Source organism: Primulina eburnea, chromosome 7 (assembly GCF_022965805.1).
Source record: "Primulina eburnea isolate SZY01 chromosome 7, ASM2296580v1, whole genome shotgun sequence".
NCBI classification, from domain to species: domain Eukaryota; kingdom Viridiplantae; phylum Streptophyta; class Magnoliopsida; order Lamiales; family Gesneriaceae; genus Primulina; species Primulina eburnea.
Genome location: NC_133107.1, coordinates 8879082 through 8885081, shown reverse-complemented (window position 1 = coordinate 8885081; position 6000 = coordinate 8879082).

The following is a 6000-nucleotide window of genomic DNA, read 5'->3' as shown; positions in this document are numbered from 1 at the left end:
TTTGAAGGTCCACGTAAACCACATACATGCAAGTTATTAAATTTCTTTTGTATTTTATTAAATTATTTTAATGCATTAAATTCATGTTTATTTAATTAATTTGTGTTTTAATTCATGGTTTATTTAAAGTTTCATGCATTAGGATTTTAAGATGTATTTCGCGCTCGAACGAGGGACGGAGACCGGGGATATTCAGGAAAAATATTTTTATTGAATAATTATTTTATTAATTAATATAAGGTATTTTAAATGTATTTTTCAAGAAATGAGCTTTGTTGATTATTTTTACCCGCCATAGTATATTTTTAACCGGTACGTAAATTTTATCGATTTGGGGAATTTTTGAGGACTCGGGCAATAATTTCAAAAACTTACCAACACGAAATATTTTTCGGGAGAGTGTTTGGACTTAATGAGCCTACTTTTAATCTTATTAGGCTTAAAACTCTTTTTAAAATCTTTAATGTCAAATTAGGGCTCGTTACCTTGCAAATTAACTATTTAATATTACCTAAGCACCCACTAAACCTATTTACCTTTCACCAGCCGACACCTTCCCCTCCACCAACATTTTTCATTCGGTTTTCAGCAGCTCCATTGCTGCAACTCTCGGCCAAGCACATTTCTTTCAAGAAAATTCTTCCAGCGCTTCCTTGACGCTCGTTTCTTCGACGTTCTTGCGTAACATACATCAAGGCACGCCATGTACTTTTATTTCTGTGTCATACATGCTAGATACTTGCTGATATATGTGTTATTTGCATAAGAAATTCTCTATCCAGCATATAACATGGTAATGTTCGGTTTTTGTTCAAATCCTTGCATTTTTTTAGGGGTGTCAAAATGCGACACGACCCGTCAACCCGACACGACCCAACACGAAAAAAATCAGGTTCGGGTTGGGGATTTTCGGGTTCGGGTTGGGTTCTGGTTGGGTGGCTTCGGGTTAGTGCCATGTTAGGCGGGTTTCGGGTTGGGTCGGGTTGGGTCGCGGGTTGACCCACGAACTTTTTTTTTTGAAGATATTACCTATATTTTTATATATTGTATGTTTGAACAAAATTTATTGTATATTTATATTATAAATTTTCATCATTTAATATTTATTTTGCATATTTTTATTTTTTTAACATTTTTTTATTTGATTTAGTAAATATATTTTTAATTTTTTACGTTTAAACTTTCAAATTTAAATCGAAAATTTTGTTATTATGTGTTTAAATTAAAATATTATTATTATTTTTATTTTTTTGAATTTTTTTTATTAAATTTTTTTAAAAAAATTTATAAAATTCGGGTTAGGCGGGTTAGACGGGTTGAGTCGGGTTATACGGGTTCGTGTTCAGGTTGGGGGTTTTCGGGTTGCTTCGGGTTCGGGTTGGGTTCGGGTTGAAAAAAAAATAAAAAAAATTCCGCGGGTTGACCCGAAACCCGACCCAACCCACCCGATTGACACCCCTACATTTTTTTTCAACCAACTCATGTTTGTTTTGAATTGCGGCAAGGGGGCTGCGGGCTACTGTCACGAGGGGTCTGAATATTTAAGGGAAATAGGCTGGAGTCTAAGTTTTGTGGGTTATAGGAGAGGGTCGATCGATATCTTGAGTCTTCGGTCGGAATTTCTGTGTCACAAAACCCATTGCCTTCTGTTATTTCAAATTTTTCGACTTATACATTGGTTTTCTGGAAATATTTTCAACATATGCTTTGTATATTCCTCGATTCGATAGTAAATTCGTAATATTTTGATAAGAAATGAGGGCGATATGATTTTTATCGTAAAGCCGCACAAGCTACGAAATTTCTGTGTCACAGAACACATGACCTTCTTTATTTCAAATTTTGCGACTTATACATTGGTTTTCTGATAATGTGTTCAACATAGATTTATAGAACTCTGTGTTACCTTCGATTCGACAGCAAATTCATAATTTTCTGATAAGAAACGAGGGAGATATGATTTATTTTTCGTAAAACCGCGCAAACTGTAAAATTTCTGTGTCACAAAACCCACCACCCTCGGTTATTTAGAATTCTGTGACTTATAGGTTGGTTTTCTATAAATGTGTTCAAAATATGATTTGTAGCACTATGTGTTATCTTTGATTCGATAGAAAATTCGTAATTCTCTGAAAATCAATGAGAGAGATATGGTTTTTATCGTAAAATCGTTCAAGCTGTGAAAATTGTGTGCATACGCTGGATATCTTAATTAATCTTTGGGCTTGTTCTGTGGGTCATAAGTGGTTTGGAATGGGTTGTTTATAGGCTGATCATCTAGGTTTAAGTCAAGATTTAAGTTGGGAAAATTTTGGTTAAGTTTCGGTTTGATTCGGACTAAAACCTGAACTCCGACCCAAGTTTTAAAACGAATCGATTAAGTTTTGTAACGGGCTCGAGTTTACGTCTAAGGAATGCTTAAAAATATGTTTTGGGATATTTTAAGGGTTTGATAAGCTTCGGGTCAAATTTTAGAGGTCCATTGGGTAAAATGGTAAATTTTTGGTTTCCAGGCCGAGGTGAGATTTTGGTCCTGGCAGCGCCTTAAGCACAATTTTACCATATTTAAAATGTTTATGCATCATGATCACAGGTTTTAAGATTTTATGAAAATATATGTTGTGTAAGGTCCATGAATTTAAATCACGTAGCCTGAATGCATGCAATCTAGGATTTGATTCTAAATTATGTGTTTAATTATTTTTATGCATTTTATGCATAATTCATGCATGATAGAATTTAATTAATGAAATTTTTAAAGTTCATGCATTAGGGTTTCTAGATGCATTTCATGCTCGATTGAGGAATGGAGACCGGGAAATTTTCAGGAAAAATTATTTATTAATGATTAATTTTTATTAATTAATTTATGATGTTTTTAAGCGTATTTTTCAAAAAGTGAGATTTTATTGGGTATTTTTACATGCAAGATTTTATTTTAAACTGTACAAAAATTTTATCGAATCGGGAGATGTTTTTAGGTTTCGGCTAATATTTTCAAAATCTTTCCAACACGAAATATTTTTCGGGAGTGCGTTTGAACTCAATGGGCCTACTTTGAAGCTTGTTGGGCTTAAAACCCTTTTCAAACCCTTAATTATCATATCAAGGCCATTAATTGTTTGATTAACCATTTAATTATTATATAATAAGACATTAACCTAAACCTAATTATTTTTGCATAGCCGACACCCCCATTCAGAATCCCTCACCCTCGGTTTCAGATATCAGCAGCTGAAGGCTTCGGTGATCTCTTGTTTTGCAAGGGAAAATTCATCCGGGTTCCCTCACATCATTCTTACTCTCCAAACATCATAAGGCACGCATTGTAGTATTCTTTATGCATCATACACGTAATATTTACTGATGTTGGTGTTCATGCATCCAAACTCTCGATCGAAACGAGTGTGTGTAAGATTTTTCGATTTCATGTGATTATTGCATTCGTTGCTCACGTTCTTCTGATTTGTTGCAAAGGGCTGATGTAGTTTCGTTGCTAGGGGACTGACACTTTTCATGAGATAGGAGTTGTGGTGCTAGAGCCGAGACTTAATGGGTTTGAGTTGTAGATCGGGAGTTGTGGCGAGGAAGGGCTCGGTTGGTGCAGATCGAGAGACAAGGGTGGAGTCGATGGCTTGAGGGACGATCCGAGGCCTGAACCAGACCATATGGAGTTTGAGTCGTGGCTGAGGAAAGGCCTGTGGGCTTCTGGTACCATCCCTGGTACAGATCGGTCGCGTGAAGGAGGAAGGCCGAGAGTGGCACCCTTGACATTGCTAGCGTGTGAACGCGGTTCCTCTTGTGTATGGGGTTGTTGGCTTGGTTCTGGTAGGTCCCTAAGGGTCTGGTATAGGTCCATGATAGGCTAGTTCAGGGCTGGTGCAGTCGGAGTAGGTAGGGACGTGAGTTTCTTTGGGAAGATAGGGAAATAGAGTGCAAACGAGAAGGGGCAAAGTATTTTGTTATGTTCTGAAATTTACAGCCGTGGGTTAGGGGACTGGTGGCATTAATTTAGGAGCATTGTGGTGTTTTTAAGGTGTGATAAAAATTTGGGAAAGTTTTGGTTAAATTTCGGGTTACTTCGGGTTAAAACCGGGACCCCGGTCCAAATTTTAAAATGAATCGGTTAAGTTATAAAATTTGGCTCGCGTTTACGTCTAGGAACGTTTTTAAAATTTTTTTGGGACATTTTAACGAGTTTGATAAGCTTCGGGTCAATTTTAGAGGTTTAGGTTTAAACTATAATTTTTGGGGTTTCTAGGGACAAAATGGTCATTTTACACCCGGGGTGAGATTTTGGTCATGGCAGCGCCCTAAGCACAAATTTATGATATTTTAAATTTTTATGCATCATGTTTTCGATTTCTACGCAATTATGATAAATACGGTGTATGTTTGGTTTAAAGGAAAAATTACGTATATACATGTTTTTATTTAAGTGATGAATATGATGACACATTTTGAAGAAAAAGATTTAGTTGTGAATAACACGATGATACGATGACATGTAAGGACAGGACTCAGTGGGCGAGTAATGCTGTCGCTGATGATCGTCGCCGCCCACTACAAAAAAAGGCCTACGACAACGGTGAAAAATCGTTGTCGTTTGTCCTGAAAAACCGTTGTTAAAGTACATGTGGTTAAATGATTCGCTCAAAAACAAAGGTTTTTCATCGATGTTGTAGCTAAAATTTGCGACGGTTACCGTCACAAATAAAATTAGTGGATTAATAAATCGTCGCTTTTGCATAAACCCGTCGCTAAAATTAGCGACGGTACGGGACGGTTTCTTCATGATTTCCGTCACTAATATTTTCAGTAAAATAAAAAAAATTACTTTTAATAATTTAATAAATCTAAACAAACTTACAATTTGACTATGCTAACAATATTCATAAACATAAAGTTAACTAAAACTTAAAAATTTACCAAAACTTAAAACGAAAAAATTTACCCTAATACGAAATTAAAAAGAGTAACTGTGGTACCCGTTTTATAGAACCGTTGTTAAAAAGACAACGGTTCGATAACGGTTTTATAGAACCGTTGTCATTGACCCTAAAAACCGTTGTATTTGACCCCCAAAAAGACAACGGTTGCCCCCAAAAGACAACGGTTTTGTAAAAACCGTTGTTTTTGCTTAAAAACGCACATACTACAACGATTTTCACTAAAACTGTTGTTAAAAAGCATACGACAATGATTTTAGTAAGAACCGTTGTCGTATGTGCGTTGTTGATTTGGTTTTTTCTTGTAGTAGCCGGGTACCACAGTTACACGTAGATGGATCCATTGACTAACATGTTGATACAAAAGTCACAGCTAATGAACGAAATTCAAATTAAGAAATTTAACACGTATATGCTGATACGATTATACATGCTATGATTTTACCATGTTTTGATAGGACACGATTATGTATACGATGTTACTGCAGACATGAAATGTATGTTCATTATGCTATTTTTCAATGTTGTGTGCTACATATATATAAATGTTATTCCTGGTACAAGTGTGTTGAGTCTTTAGACTCACTAGGCGTGTGAGCTAGATTTTGAGGAGACTGGAGGTGCTGGACTATGAGTCAGCGGACCTGGTGGGCGACACGACCCGATGACCTATGATTTTTCCGCACTTATATGATTTTACGTTTTGAAGAGGATATGAGGATTTTATACACTGTTTCTATGTTACTGTTGTATGTTAGGGTTTTACTCACTTCTTTACTCCGTTATATTTTCATTGGTAATTGTTTATGATAATTTTTTTTAAAGATGATTTTATATAGGATTGCATGCATGCGATTCATTTAAATGTTTATTTTAAAAAATGAGAGCCTTTATAAATAAATAAATATATATATATATATATATATATATATATATATATATATATAATTTTCCGCATTTTAAAACGAGTAGACGTTACACGTTGAATGCTTGGATTTAAAAAAGATTGCATACGTGCATGATTTTTATAAGTGATGAAAATGATGATGTT